This window comes from Orcinus orca, chromosome 16 (genome assembly GCF_937001465.1).
Source record: "Orcinus orca chromosome 16, mOrcOrc1.1, whole genome shotgun sequence".
Classification (NCBI taxonomy): Eukaryota; Metazoa; Chordata; class Mammalia; order Artiodactyla; family Delphinidae; genus Orcinus; species Orcinus orca.
The window spans coordinates 52332466-52348476 of record NC_064574.1 but is presented as its reverse complement, the minus strand read 5'-3'; the positions used below and the strand labels follow the sequence as shown (position 1 = coordinate 52348476).

General features: G+C 50.6%; 1 protein-coding gene across 3 annotated transcripts in view; it reads right to left on the bottom strand.

The window, feature by feature from the left end:
• NAA60 (N-alpha-acetyltransferase 60, NatF catalytic subunit) overlaps positions 1–16011 on the bottom strand; it is a 40667-nt gene that overhangs the window by 10605 nt on the left and 14051 nt on the right. The window contains exon 1 of one of the 3 annotated variants that reach the window (XM_033428960.2): positions 14239–14415. The exons of 1 other annotated variant lie outside the window; for it this stretch is intronic. The gene's annotated coding sequence lies outside the window, so the exon portion shown is untranslated. Of the gene's footprint in view, positions 1–14238; positions 14416–16011 lie in introns of those variants that run through there. One more of the 3 variants, XM_004270245.4, reaches the window with a different exon arrangement.

Genomic DNA, 16011 nt, shown 5'->3' with positions numbered 1-16011 from the left:
CAGTCTGACACGGACTAGCTGGGGCGGGGGCTTTAAAGGTCAGGTCCACAGGGCTGGAAACATGGTGACCTTGGTGACCTTGAAGCAGACATGGGGTGGGCGGGGAGGCAGAGGAGGTACTACAGGAGCTCCATGGCTCTGTGCCCACATCGGGTTCTGTCTCTCCAGCTCTCGCCAGACCCTGCAGGGTAAGGTCCATGCCACCTTGACAGGTCCCTCTGCACAGCACGGCTTGAGAGCCGAGATGAGAGGGGACCTGCTCTCTCTTCCTCCTCCGTGTTTCCAGCCAGCACCTGCGCGCTGCACACACTGCCCACGTGGGGTCTGCCAGGTGGGGCCCCTCCTGTGACCCCCTGGCAGCGTGAAGGGAAGCTCATCAGGACAAGAAGCAGGTGAGCTCCTGCCTGAGGCCTGGTGGATCCCAACAGGCACCCTTCTTGAGAAGACTCGTCACTCAGAGGGGACCTCTGAGAGCCCACTCACGCAGGGCAGAGACAGCCGCCCACGTCCTTGTTTTCAGATGACAGGACCAGGGACCAGGCCATCACAGACATTAACGTGAGAGGCTTCTGGAGAAAGGGTAGCCACAGCTTCTGGGCTGAGTTCTCGGCTCCAAACACAAAACAAAACCAAAGTTCCAACCAAACAACAAAAAAATCCTCCCAGACTTGGCAAATCTGACCTTCCCACATTGCCTGTGTTTTTCTTGTTGTTGGGACACACTTTCAGAAACCAAAGATGCTGTCCAGCTCCATCTCTCATGAACAGCTTGGCTGGTCCACTGCTCAGCAGCACCCCCCACCACCAATGGTGCCCAGGACGCTCTGGTCAATGTGACCTCAGGGACCTCAGGCCGGCCACCTCTTGGGAAATGGACTGTCGACCAAAAATGGCAACTCTTGAGTTTTATGAGTCATCTCTGTCCAGAATACATCCTGGCAGTCACAGCCAGGACGTGGCTTCACGGTCATCCCAGACTGTACAGTTCCAGGAGCAGAACGAGGCCCAACACATCACAGCTGCCACAACAAAGCACTGCTTCCTGCGAGGTTTCTAAACAACCCACTGCACACGTGACCCTCTTTCCCCCACAAAGGGAGAGAGTCCACAAAAAACCTCTAAAAGCACCCACGGAGGTGCTGCTAATCTTGTTGGCATGAAAACAGCAGTGTGGTTGTGTAGGAAATGTCCATATTCCTGAAGAGATGCACGCTGGACATAAAGGGGTGAAATTCAGAATGTTCTGGAGCTGAATTTAGCTGGAGCGAAAGTGGCAAAATGTTCACAACCATTGAATTGGAAGACGGGTACACCAGGTGTATGTGTGAAAATGTTCCTAATTAAAATTAACCATCAACCTGCCAGACTTCTCCACAGGCTGAGTTTCCGGCATGGATGGCAGCTTCCCCAGGTGACTGATGGAGGTACCTCTGCCATTCTGCACGAGGCCACCCTGCAGTGGCCACCCCACCTCTGCACACCCCTCGCTGGGAACAGCACAGCGCACTCCCTGCTGGCCGCGGCTGCCCACCGGCCACACGCAGGAGCCCTGGAGGGTTGGGTGCCTGGTTCGGAGATTTCCGGGGGCAGGAATACCGTCCGGGACTCAAGTTAAACAACCCCCAAACTCCACCGTGGTTTTAAAGAGGAGGGTGCAGACACCCGGGGACAAGGGTGCCGCTTTAGAAGCTGCCGGAGGGGCTAAGTCTTAACCACGGGGCCAGTTGGCGCCCCTTCTCCTTCCCTCGCGGCCAAGAGTGGGGAAACGCAGGAAACCCCAGTCAAAACCTCGAGCCTTTGGGACGGTCGACAACCCCGCACCATCTGAGGCCGAGGCCTGGCCCTCAGTGCAGTCTTTCCAGAGAAGGCTCCTGAGACAGGCGTCCCCCTCTCCCTGTGGCAACTGCCTTTAGGGAAAATCCTGGGGGACAAGCCCCAATACATCACCACCTGCCTAATCTGAGTGGCCAAACAGGATGCCCTATACACGTTCTGCTCAACACTCCAGTGATGGCACAACCCCTGCTCTAAATTGAGCAAAGGAGTGTAAGCTAGAGCCCACTGTGAGCTCACCAAAAAACAGCCCCAACGTGGAAGCAACCCAAATGTTCATCAATGGATGCCTGAACCAATACAATGTGTGCATCCATGCGGTGAATATTTAGCACTGACACGTGCTACAATGTGAATGAACACGGCAAACATGATGCTGAGTGAGAGAGGCTGGACATAACGGGCCACATACTGCACCTTACGATTCCATTTCCATGAAGTGTCCAGAACAGGCAAATCCATAGGGACAGAAGGCAGATTAGTGGTTGCCTACGGTGGGGAGTGGGGTTGAGAGGCTTGGAGGGTGATGGCTAAGGGTATAGGTTTCTTCTGGGAGTGGTGAAAATGTTCTGACACTGAACATGGTGATGGCTGCACAGCTCTGTGAATACACTGAAAACACTGAATGGTACACTTTGGGTGAATTCATGGTAGGTGGACTGTACCTCAATAAAGCTGTTAAAAAGAAAACAAGGGCTTCCCTGGCGGCGCAGTGGTTGAGAGTCCGCCCGCCGATGCAGGGGACACGGGTTCATGCCCCGGTCCGGGAGGATCCCACATGCCGTGGAGCAGCTGGGCCCGTGAGCCATGGCTGCTGAGCCTGTGTGTCCAGCGCGTGTGCTCCGAAACAGGAGAGGCCACAACAGTGAGAGGGGCCCGTGTACGGGAAAAAAAAAAGAAAACAAAAACCAGCCCCAATCTTGAGAGTAAACGTTTCTTTGGTGAAATGGATAAAAACTATTCTTTCTGAAGGAAGTCACAGTAGATTCCAGAAAGAATCAGAAACTTTCCAGCCTGCAAGTCAAACTGCAGGGGCTCAAGCTGGTACCAGAGAGGGGCTCCTGCAGTGGGGCTGGTCCACACCCCACCTCCCCCAGCCCCTGCCTCTGAGCCAGGCCCACCAGGGTTGGGGATGGGGGTGCTCTGAGGAAGATGAGGCTGAAGGTCAGGGAGGCTGGAGGGAGGCACAGACTCACAGAGATGAGGAAGAGCTGCCAGCCCACCAGGGCCAATCTGGTAGCTTACTCCAGATGTGGGCCAATTTTAATATTTCATATTCAAAGAAAAAAAATCTGTCTTTGGCTTGGAGTGTGTAAGAAGTGACCAAAGAAAGTTATCAAGGCTCAACCAAGTGCATCTGTGTTGTCTGTGGGTTTTCACGGGGTAAGCTGCTTAGGTGATTTTGAGAAAGGAAACATCGGGCTCAGATTTGCCCCTGTCTGGGAAGTCAACACAAAGCACAAATCACCGGATGAATTTCAAATCAACTTTCGGCTCCAATACCTGACCTGCACCAGGAAACTCCACATCGTCCTCTTCCTGGAAAACCAGCTCCAGGTGGTTTGTCTGGGGTTTGATGGGCTGATGCCAGCCTGAGAAACAGGGTGACATGCCTGCCCACCCTCACCACCCCTGGCAGAGCTCCAGGTGTCTCACTGGCTGTGCCCCACTCTTCTCTCAACCAACAGCAAATGTGCTCTGAGCTCCCGCAGAAAGGAGCTACAGGACGGGATACGTCGGCTCACTCTCACCAGTCTCTCCTCCGGAGCTGGCAGGACAAGTGCAGGCAACCAACAAAACCAGCTGCAGAGCCTGGATCTGGGTGGTCACAGGCAGACACAGGACACCCGGAGCCACAGGAAGCAAGGCCTTGACCTCTGGTACCTGCGGCAGGGGGCTGATTGCAAGGAGGCTGAGTGGGCACTTCCTGAGGGAATGGAAATGTTTTGTATCTTGATGGTGGTGGTTACACACACAAACACATATGTACACACACACATATATACACACATTAAACTCATTGGGTACATTTTGTCATATGTCTATTAAACTTCAATAAAGTTGATTTTAAAACATTTAAAAAATTGAGGCTTGATAGCAAAGAGAGAGACTCATAATAAATGACCATCTCTTATGTCCTGGGATTTATACATTTTCCCCATAGTACCCTTGGGATAATGCTCTTGACCAAAGGGGCAGGATTTGTTCCCTGTTCAACTTTCAAGAAAAACACTGGGCTCTAAGACACACAGCTATTTGTGGATTCTTGCATCCCTATTAAAAGTACTTCCGTGTTTTCAAAGGCCAGTTCTTTAGATGCCTTGATTTAAAAATAGAAACACGTCACATTTAACTAAGGGAAAATGCAGCATGTCATAGTGTTAATCTGTCCCAGCCCAACCAACAGGAGTGGAGAAGGGGGCAGGAAGGCTTGGGGAATGGAGAATCTGGCGCCCGTGTGCCAGAGAGAAAGGAATGGTGCCAGGGAGGGTGAGGTCAAGGCGGCAGCGGTGGTACAGGTGGGAGGTTGGTGTGGCTGGTCCACCGCTACAGGAGAGGCTGGGGACTGACATCTGACACCTGTGGGGACCCCACCTGTCTGCCTGGAACTAATCTCCTATCACTATGGGCCACCCTAAGGGCTTAAGAGACAAGGATTCTGAAGACTTACTAGAGAACAGAGGCCGGTGGGTGAAGCCAGAGCACAGCCCCCGAGTCAGCCCTATGTCTTAAGGCCTGGGGTGCTAGTGGACGGGCACCAAAGCCGCACAGGCCACCTTTCTGTACGTTTCTCTACAAAGACACAGACACGCCGATACTATGAAAGCAGGGACATGCTGTACGGGAGAAGGCATAGTTCAGGACTGCAGGGAGAGTTCTCCCTAGATTTCCTGGGTCTTCATCCTGTCCTTGGCCTTTAGGGGTCAGTGAGTGGAACAATTCCAGGAGGGACAGAAACCGGATTCTCCAAGACAATGAAGGACCCACCGGCTCACCTCTCGGTCCATCCTTTCTCCTTCCCCAAACCTTGTCCTTGTGGGCTGTCTGCAAGCCTCAACTTCCTCCTGAGCTGAAATGACCTCTCGGGTTCCTGTACTGAAGTCCACGTGGTGGCTGGGGGGGAGGTGGTGCCTGATCACCTAGGCATCCCCTCCCCGACCACACTTCCCGAGCGCCTCTGAGTGCTCAGCCAGACGGATAGAGTGAAAGCCAACATCCCAGGAGCATCTTCCATCCCCCTCCCATTGCCAAATGCTGGGATTCAGAACCTAGGAGCTTGGAATGGGATTGTTCCAGTTTTTGGAGGGGTTTCCTGGCACCAGCAAGATCCCCACGGTGCATTCCACTCCCAACCAGTGAAGAAAGCCATACACAACCCTGTTTCCTGGAGACCACTCCCCTCTACAGACTGTGTCCTGATGCCCCAGGTCCACAGGGCCTCTCCCTCCTTCAAAGGCACTGCTTCTCAGTCCCAAACAGGCCATACTTAACTTTTAAAAACTGCTCCCATCATCTTAATGGTTTGAGAAGTGCTCTGGACTCCACCTTGACCTCAGCAGACTGCCAGTGGTCAGGCCAGCCATGACCACATTGCCCCTTCCCTTCCCTCTTTTCTTTTCTTTTTTTTTTAAAATTAAATTTATTTTATTTTATTTATTCATTTTTGGCTGCGTTGGATCTTCGGTGCGGCACGCAAGCTTCTCACTGCGGTGGCCTCCCCCGCTGCAGAGCACGGGCTCCAGGCGCGCGGGCTTCAGTAATTGTGGCACACGGGCCCAGTCGCTCTGCGGCATATGGGATCCTCCCAGACCAGTGCTCGAAACCGTGTCCCCTGCATTGGCAGGCGGACCCCCAACCACTGTGCCACCAGGGAAGCCCCCTTCCTTCTTTTCTTTTACTCCTGTTGGTTCAAAATGGTCCTTTCTCCTTGCTGAGGCTAGGCCACCCTCCACTTGTGCTCGGGACTCTGTGCCCTCCACATGCTCCCAGACCCTGCAGGGATGCTGGAGCCACCATGCCCAGGGTCAATCCCAGCTCTGCTGTCCACTGGGACATCTCTGTCCTGCTGCATGCTTCAGTTCTCCTATCCGTCGCTGGGAAGATAAATGAGGTGGCCACTAAGGGACACCCCAGTCCCTGGCCCAGCTCCACATCTCCTTCCTCCCTGACCCAAGCAACACCTTCTCCAACATTTTCAATCTTCTCTTTTGCACAAATACCCTCCAGTGCACACCGCGCACCCTCTCCTGGACAAGCCTCCCACCACCTTCTCTCCCTTCAATGGAACTGCCCGCACTGCCACATTTGCTGCCACTTCTTGCTTTACTCCTGCCCCAGCTCCCCTCAGGCCTGGCCTCTGCTCCAGCACATGGTGACAACGCACTGACAGTCTCCCCCGCTGCAACCCAGCAGCCTCCCTCAGGAGTCACCTCCCTAAACTCACTACAGCTCACATCTCCGTCAATCCCCTTCCTGAGCCCTCAGCTCCCTGCACCCCGTGACAAAGCACCGCCCTGGTCTGTCCCCAGCACTCCAGGTGTCTTCTCAAGCGAAGCACAGGGAAGATTAGCACACACTCCTCCATGGCACAAGAATGAAAGACCGCTGGGCCCTCAGGAGTGTGAAATTCTGCAGGCACCAGGCCTATCAGCTTGAAAAATCCAACAGCCATGGACTCCAAGCTCTTGCCTTCAGGATGGATGACGCAGAAAAGGAACTATAAGCCAGTGATGGACACAGGGCACCGCCCTGCGCATCAGTAAAATGGGCTGAAGGGCTCAGAACGTCAAGTGAGGGAAACTGAGCGCTCAGCACAGCTTGTCTGTTCAAATGAGCAGCCGCCCGTGGTGGGGCAAGCCGTCTCCAAAGCAGCCTGGGCTCCTTCCAAAGCCTCAGAGTAGGAGGAACATGAATAATTTACAGGCGAAAAGAAACAAACACCCAGCACTCCAGTTCCAAAGAGCCTCCCTCATACAACCCACCTCATCTTGCCCAGAGGGGAGCCCATGTATTCCTCACACACAATTTAAGACACATCCCTTCAAACATGAACTGATAACAGTGGAGGATTCCATTTGTGTGAAATTCTAAAACTGGCTAAAGGAACCGATGGCGACAGAAATGAGAATGTGGCTGGGGGGGTCAGACGACACTGAGAGGGGGCAAAAGGTGACCCACCGGGCTGGCGGTGACGTTCCACGTGTCCTTTGGGGTCACCAACTGTGTGCATCTGCACACTTCCCAATTTAAAAATAAGACAACAGGTGGTCCAGGAGCAGTCCCAGGGACAGCCCATTTTGGCTTTCTTTTGGGCCAAAGCTTCTATCACCTCCCGCGCATTCCACACTGAGAATCCATTCAGTCATTTGTTTACCAAAATTGTACTAAAAACCCAGGGCCTGCTCTAGGCACTGGGGTCACAGCAAAAAGCATCACTGGACATCTCTGATTATTGGAGGAGCTACTGAGGGGAGAAGGAAGGTGTGTGTTTTTCTGCACTATTACCTAAATACTCTCAGAAACCCCTTCTTTTGCTTGAGGAATTCTGAGGCAAACTGCACATCAATGAACAGGAAAAGTGCTGTCCACCAGGCTGGGCTGGGAGGGGTTAACACAACTGTGGGAAGGGATGCTCTCCTCCCTCAGCCACAGGAAAGGTGGGGAATCCACCCCCTTGCCTCAGTCAAGATGTTTTTCTTGGGCTTCCCTGGTGGCACAGTGGTTAAGAATCCACCTGCCAATGCCGGGGACACGGGTTCGAGCCCTGGTCCGGGAAGACCCCCACATGCCGTGGAGCAACTAAGCCCGTGCAACACAACTACTGAGCCTGCACTCTAGAGACCGCGAGCCACAACTTCTGAGCCCATGTGCCACAACTACTGAAGCCCACATGCCTAGAGCCCATGCTCCGTGACAAGAGAAGCCACTGCAATGAGAAGCCTGCGCACCTCAATGAAGAGTAGCCCTGGCTCGCTGCAACTAGAGAAAGCCCACGCAGCAATGAAGGCCTAACACAGCCCAAAAAAAAAAAGATCATGTTTTTCTTATTTGTTCTGCCTCCTCGAATCAAAGAGTTCTGGGAGGCAAAATATTGAGGCCCGAAACGTCCCACGTGCGTGGGACACAAACAAACAAGAGGATCATTGATTCACAACATTTCTCAGAGGGCCTGTGAAGCAGGAGGCAGCAGAGTCCAGGGCTAAGCAAAGCTTTGAGGCCACCAGATCTGGGTTCAAATTCACTGTCCTGCCACCTGCCATGTGCGGGCTATGAGCCGCAGGGAGGGCTATAAAGCGGGGATGGAAGTCCTCATAGGAAGCGTGCAAAACGCCTGCCAGGCAGTGAGATGTAAGCCCTCTGCAAAAGGTGGTCACGACTGCCAGGTGCCAAGTTCTCTGCCAGGGGCCGGCAAACTTGGGGACCCGCAGTTGAAACTTGGGCCATCACCAGATTCTCGAGGATGAGAAGGCAGAGATAAGGGCACTACGCAGCTCAGGGCATCCTGCATTTCAGAGCTCTGCCCTTTAACTTTACACCATATCCCAAGATGAGACAGATCTTATTTTGTTTTAAATTTTATTTCATCATTTTGCTTTTTAACCTCATGTCCATGGTAAAATGACCAGATGCGGAGGGCATGTCCTCGGACCACTGTGCACATATGCCACCTGCGACACGCCCCCCCCCCCCCCCCCCACTCCTTGCAGAGGCAGAATCCTGTGGTTGTTCTAAGGACCAGCATCCCAGCAGTTGACGGGCGGCCAAAGGACTGTTCGTCTTTTGTGGCCCCACTTGGTCAGAATTGGGGAACTATAGTCCGGGTTTGGGGACAGACAAGGACAAAGAGGGAAAACAGAGACAAGAATGTGACCTGGGAGAAAAAGGGCCACTGAACTGGGGGCCAGAGATGTGGAGCCAAGAGCAAACCCTGAGGTCCCCTCTCCTGAAAGCTTCGGGCACGTCTCCTCTTCCTGGAACGGAAACGAAGTGCAGGTGCACCTCTGCTGTCCACCGCACGTTCACACCCACGGACTCGGTCAGAGCGCGAAGCGGAGACAGCCGGGCCTGGGCTGGACGGGCCACCAGGATGGCTGGGCAAGAGGTGCCGCTGCCCTGTGGCTTTTCAACTGGGGATCTTGGTCAAGCTGGGACAGGGTTGCCAAGAATGCTGATTCCCAGTTCAGATCGAGGGAGTGGGTCAACCAGTTGGATTTAAAAACAAAACGAACAACAAAAAAACCACTTATAAATATTAGGTTGGGGCTGATGGTGGTAAGTGTATGCATTTAATAGTAGTAAAATGTATGTATTAAATACACATCCTTGGACTTCCCTGGTGTTCCACAGGTTAAAACTCTGCACTTCCACTTCAGGGGGCATGGGTTCGATCCCTGGTCGCAGAAGTTCCACATGCCACAGGGTGCAGCCAAAAATTAAACACACATCCTTGATTGACACCCAAGACTGGACCCTCTTGAGGGCTCTAACCCAACTGAGAGTGAGTGAGTTCTTCCACAGAAAACTCAGGCGGCTGCAGGTGCCCTCAGCACTGTCTGGGGTAGTGGGTGAAATGGACCGCTGGCTGCTCAGTTTGAAGGAGAAAAGCACAGCAAAGGGGGCATCGGGCTTCAGAAACCCTGCCTGCTCCTCACCGCTGCCCCTGCAGCAAACTAGCCCCACCACTGGCCTTTCTACACTTTTCCCATCTCACTCTGCTGGGTTTTTTTGTTTGATGTTTGATTTTAATCTCTACTTCTCTGGGTTTGCATTTAAGATCCTTCAGAAGCCAAAAGATATTAAATGTGAAAGTGGGTCAAATTCGGTATAAATTAACACTTGATCACGAGGTTAACTTTTATAACAAAAATTATTTTTAAAAGTAATTCAACCTCCAGTCAGCATTTGCCTCTGGAATTAAGGCAGACGTTGGTGTCCACATCACTCGCTTCTGTATCATTTGAGCTTTTTTTTAAAAAAACAATGAGCTTGGGTTGTTTTTATTCACAGAAAAAAGCAAGACTTCCAGGTGGTACGTGAAAATTATGAACAGATCTTTTATATTAAAATAATCTGTTTTAATTAGTAACAACTTGGGAATTTTACAATGTCTCTTCAAAGTATAAGTAGAATGGTTACCCATTTTGCCCCCAAAGAGACCCTCTTAGTGCCAACATTTAAGCCAAATACCCTTGGAACAGCATGGCATTTATGCACTGATGCCAGAAATAAACATTCTAAACACAGACCCACATTTGTAATGAAGCAAAGAGGAGGTAGTTGTGGATAAGGATGCCGAATAGACTTGTGAAAATATTTTAAAGAGTTCCTGTGCAACTATTAAAAAGAAAATTTAGTGGCCATACAAAAATCAATTTTTAAAACTATTCATAGGTTTCAGGACAGCCATTTTAAAAAGAAAGGTTTAAACAGAACATTCTCCTTTTGTTAAATGCTGTTTAAAACTATGTTTTACTATGAACACATGTTCATGGTAAAATAGGAATCCATACACAAAGTGAAGCAAAAATTTGAAATCCCCTCCTCACCCCAGTCCCAATAAAATGACGGTTAATAGTTTCTTGTGTTTCCTACAAGAAAATAAACTTTTTAAATAGGAGAGGGCTTGCCTGGTAAGAGGCCCAAGGGGTCTTCTGAGGTGGTGGTTGCACTGGTACGCTCATGCCATGACCGCTGGTCAAGCAGTGTGTATATTTCAACAAAAAAGTAAAAAATGGGAGGCCAGAGGATAAGCAATACTGTAATTTGACAGTAAGAGTAGAAAGAGCAGCAAATATCTGACCAGCAAGACCTTCTGAATAGCTTACAACTAGTCAGGAGTCATCTTCTAAAAATAAAAAATTTTTTTAAAAAGTAGCAAACAGCTACTGAATGCTACAGAAACCATGGAAATATTGTTGTATTAACATTTTCCAGATAAAAATCATTTTCAGTAGCTAAGAGACAACTACCCAAAGACTATTTTATCAAATGAAATTGCTTTCTTCTCAGTTATTTTTAAGATGGGCTCAAATTTCATTACTTTGCTGCCCAAATACTTTGCTGCCCTATTTCAGGAATGCAGGAAACAAAAAAGAGGAACACAATTTGCTTTCTAATAACAACAAGAAATAGAACTGGGAAGAATTTCTTTTTTTAATGTAGTCTGTTAAAGATGACAAAATACTTTTCCTTGGTCTTCCTGTGGAAGCAAAGGGAACAAACATTTGTTCTGTGTCCCTTTCCACAATCAGCTCCTCTTTGCTTCTTTACAATTGTGCATCTTATTAGAACGTTTAGAATGTTTACTTCTGGTACCAGTGAACAAATGCCGTGCTATTCCAAGGGTATGCGGCTTAAACGTTGGCACTAAGAGTCTATGAATTGGAAGAGACATTTTAAAGTCTCTACGTTGTCACACTCACAGGTGGTTCTCGCCATCAATATTCAGGGTGTGGGACCCCTCCCTGCCATGTAGGCCCTGCCTGAGCAGGAAGTGGGCCTCAGGTGAGGAGATGGGGAGTCTGAGATGCCCACAGGAAGGGACTACGGACTGGCCCTCATGCGTGGTTACTCCCCCTCCACCTGACCATCCAGGCTCAGTGTTGTGGGCACCTTGGGGTGACTGTCACGTGTCTGCCAGCCTCTGCAGTGGGGCACTCAATGGAGCACTGGTTCCACTGTTGATGTAGACCCCAAACTACTTCCTGCAGAAAGCCCTGGCTCCCTGCTCAGATCCCCTTCCCATCACTCCACAAGCACTGAGCAAACACCTTCAGGTTCAGAGTGGAACGTCAACCCTACTATGTATGTGCTCACTGGGTTTTCAAACACATAGGCCTCTCTTTAATCAGCAGTGTAAGATATCTGGGCTTCAGATAACCCTGACCTAGCCTGTCAGCCAGCCTCTATCAGAGGTCACCCTAAAAAGAATGATATTTAGGGAAGGAGGCCTGATCCTGGAGTTATCAAAGACACTTAGAAATATTCATTGAATGAAATTCAACATTTGGACTTAGCCAGAATAAGACCCAGGAGTTCCAGTATCATTTCACAAATCAGCATTTTACTTGAAAGCACTGCACATGGACAGAAGCAGGACCAGCTTCGACACAGAGTCTATATCCCAATCTAGCTTTCTGCAAACGAAGAACTGAGGTGGAAAAGCCATGAGGACTTTGTGGATTCCTTCCAGAAAGAGCTGTCAGGGAAGGAGGTGTTGGCAGTAAGATGTAGAGATGCAGGAGCCACCATTTAAGAGAAGACATGGCCTGACAAGCAGCCAGCCTTCTACTCAGGTAGGAGAGCTGTCACCAACAAGGAGAGACCTCTGGGCCATTTTAGCAGAGCAAAGATATGCACTGCCCCACACTCAGAGCTCTGAGGATTCTTCTTTACACTGTGTTCCCTGTGGCTGCTGCCAAGTAAGGATGCTGTGTCCACCTGGTCTAAACATACCTCGGGCTGCCAGAAGACAAACTGCTGCTAGCAGGTCCACTGAGGCTGGGACAGTCTGTGGGGTGGAGCACCTGGTGAGCAGTGACAGCACCAACCTTCTTAGTTCTACTGGGTGTCTTTTACCTCTCCAATCTCCTAACATCCAGGAATTTTCTTCCATCCCAGGCAGAGGCCAAGTTGCCAAGCAACCTCAACAAGTCACATCTGAAGTCTGAGAGTGGGTGCGGTTAAAATAAACATGGTGATAAAGTCACTGTAAGTTACAACAGGAGAGGCTAAAAATAAGACACACACAGACCTTTTAAAAAAGTGTCTGTATTTTTTATTCTGGCTTGTGAACACGACACCATGCCTTGACTTTGTTACTTACAGGTTTTAACCATCTTTATAGAAACCCAGCATGTCTGCAAGCCCAGTGAGATGGAACTCCAGCAAACTGTGGCCCAAAGGAGAAGGAGCTCACGCACACTGCTTTCTCAAAGGGCCAGTTTGCACTTTAATTGTGAAGTACAAAATCCTGGAACAAGGGAGATGAAGACCTATGCGCACAGCCATGACTGACTTTGTCCATTTGTTAAATGACTGACGTTTATACTTCAGCCACCCTTGAGTTTCTTCTGGTCTGGAATCCCTTCTTCTCTAACTGAGCTTAACTCAATTCAGGGATTCTTGTAAGAGAGTATTTGTTTTGCTCCAGCCCCTTTTAATTCAATGTTGTTCAAGACTCCCCTTCTCCCCACCTCACAATCCAGTACTACTGGCCAAAGAACTTCTATGACTTATCTATACATCACAAAGTACTACATGGAATGTGGTATTTCTATAGATGACCTGGAGTCACAGTGATTTTCCCGGTTGTCAGTTAAGCATTAACTTAACTGAAGTTAAGAAGTTAGAAGTTTTCTGCCTTCCATGCTCCGGTAAATATCTGCAACCAGCAATGTTCTCTCCAGTTCTGACTCTGATTAACAACCACTCCAGGTACCACAGGGAATTACCCTGTGGGGCTGTTATCCTTTTCCTTCAGGACAAATTAGTAAGAAAATGGCATGGCTCAAGCATTTGGCAGAATGAAAACAGACCAATGAAGCAGGCAGTGTCCATGTTTATTGTAGAGTAACTCCTTTCCTCATCTCCAGGCCCTGGGCTCCGTCACCCGCTGGGCACACAGATCTTTGCTGTTAGTGGTCTAGGGAAGGCGCTCAGCCTCCCTGAAAATCTTCCCGGGGCACAAACCACAGAAGCTATAGATTCCCTCTATTCCTTGGGAAGTGCCCGATAGGGCAGAAGAGGTCAGAGGTGGTGTAGGGGTCTGCATGGCCAGTCTGTAAACTACCAAAAACGTAAGGAATCAGTTATCTTAACCAAAATGTACAGCTGAAGGAGTAAGATGTGGAGACGACCAAGAAAGAGCCCCAGGCTTTCAGGAGTTCACGGGAGGGCAAACAAGTCGGCAAATAACTACAATCCGTGCAACAAGTACTAAAGCAGAGGTAGGACCGGGCGAGGCAGCAGCGAATCGCTGAACTGTGAAGAGGACAGGCCCTGCACCTCCCGTGAGATCTAGAGTGTAGTAAGGGGCAGGCTGCCCTGCGGTTCCAAATTTCCCCACCAACTCGTCCTGGGGCCTCGCACGGTGGCGTCCCAGGCAAAAGGGTCGGAATCGCGCCTCTCGGCACCCCTGGAGTCTGGGGTCGCGGCTCCCTCCTCACCCCGGGAAGCGTGAGCTCTGAGGCCGTCCCGAAACACCGCGGAAAGATCTGGGCTCCGACTGGCGTGGGCCGCGCCCCCGGCCTCCCTTGAACGGACGGGCAGTTCCGCGCCCCGCCAGGGCCGCCTCGGTCCCCCTGCACCCCGGCCGTCCCCCCAGCTGCGCTCCCTGCCTCTCACGACCCCCGGCCCCGGCCGGGTCCGGCGCCACACTGCAGGCCAGAGCCCGGGATACCTCACCTCGGGAGGGAGCCGGCGGCAGCGGACGGCGTTGTGGGGCTCAGCGCATCCTCGGTTCTCAGGGAGCCAGGAAGTGGGGCCGCTCGCAGCCCGCAACGAGTTATGTAACCGGCAGGGGCCGCAGCCTGGAAGGAGGCTGCTGCCCGAAGCACTTCCGCCTCCCGCTCCGGGCCGGCGGCGCAGGCCCAAAGCCTATTGGCCACCGGAGCCCACGTGGGGGGCCACCTCTCGACGCCGCCGCTGCCATCTTAGGAGCTGGCAGGCCTGGCGCGAAGCCGAACACAGTAGAGGCTGGGCTGCTGGCGGTGGGGCTGGGGGCGCGCCTGCTAGCGGCTGGCGAGGCTCTGAGAGCCAGCGGAGGGTCCGAGATCCCTCTGGACCCGGCCGAACTTTGAACTGCCCGAGCCTGGCGGGTATGGACGCCGGGGGCGCGGTCCGGTTGGTAGCCGGCCGGCTCGGGTTTTTCGGGCACAGCTGAGCGTCCCCGCGCAGACCCGGAGGCTCACAGCCCTCCAGTTCCCGGCCAAAACTCCCCTCGTTCGGGTTTAGGGTTTGAGCTTTTCCATCTCCAGCAGCTGGAGGGTTGTCAAGCCAGGGAAGCGTGATCGGAGGACCGACAGCAGCTGGAGAGCAGCGCCACCGCGCCCAGCGCCGGACGTCGGCCGGCAGCCAGAGTCCAGCTTCCGCAGACAGGCAGTTAAGGCTGTCGCTGTGTAAATGGACGGGGGTCAGTTGCCCTCAAGTTAGAGGAGGTACTACATCACAAAACCTAACTCAAATTTTGTTGCTAAGGGACTCGTGTTGAGCAAACTCTGATGTTAACTTTAAAGGAGAGATTTATTCTTTGCCTTCAAATAACTTACAGTGGTAACAGGGGCAAAGAATGGAATCGGAAGGCTAAAATTATCAACCCTAAAATGATTTAATTCACATCCAAATGAATAAACGTTATCACAGATTAAAACAGTCTAAAATCACACTATCAGGACTTCCCTGGTGGTCCAGTGGGTAAGACTCAGGGCTCCCAATGCAGGGGGCCTGGGTTTGATCTCCGGTCAGAAAACTAGATCCCCCCATGCATGCGGCAACTAAGAAGTCCGCCAACGAAGAGCCGGCGCAGTCAAAACAAATAAATAAATAAATATATATTTTTAAAATAATAAAATAAAATCACACTATTTCATAAATGTTGAATGCATATTCTTTAACATTTTGACAAAGAAAATATACCTAAAGAGATTAGAAGTTTTAAAGGCAATTGGTATAAATAGATCAAGAGTAGTGGAACAAGGGGATGTAAAACAACCAGGATATTCTATTGTCTACATAATATGATGTTAGTGACTGATGGAATCTTGATTTGTGTAAAGCAACTTGTATTTCCTTTCTGTAACAGTTTCTGTAAGTTCCTATTTTTTTAAAGGCTGAAAAATCACAGGCAAATGAAAACATAATATCATTTACAACTCGGTAGAGTTACAGTTTTAAGTCCTGCAAACATGCTATTGTAAGCAAAGATGCTGTGGTAAACGTGTTTGGGTCCACTCAGAGCATTTCAAGCACTCTATACAATTATATTTAGTGTGTCACTATTATAATCAAACTTGAAAAAAAAGCTTTAATATAAATGAAGATAGAACAATCAACAGTGAGGCGGGTATAAAATGCATACTTTGAAGTCCTACATACTTTGTAGAGATGGGCTGCAAATTTAGCTTCAGTCTTTCCAGAATACACTTTGAAGAGAACTGGTTGGGAGATCCAGCGAGTCAG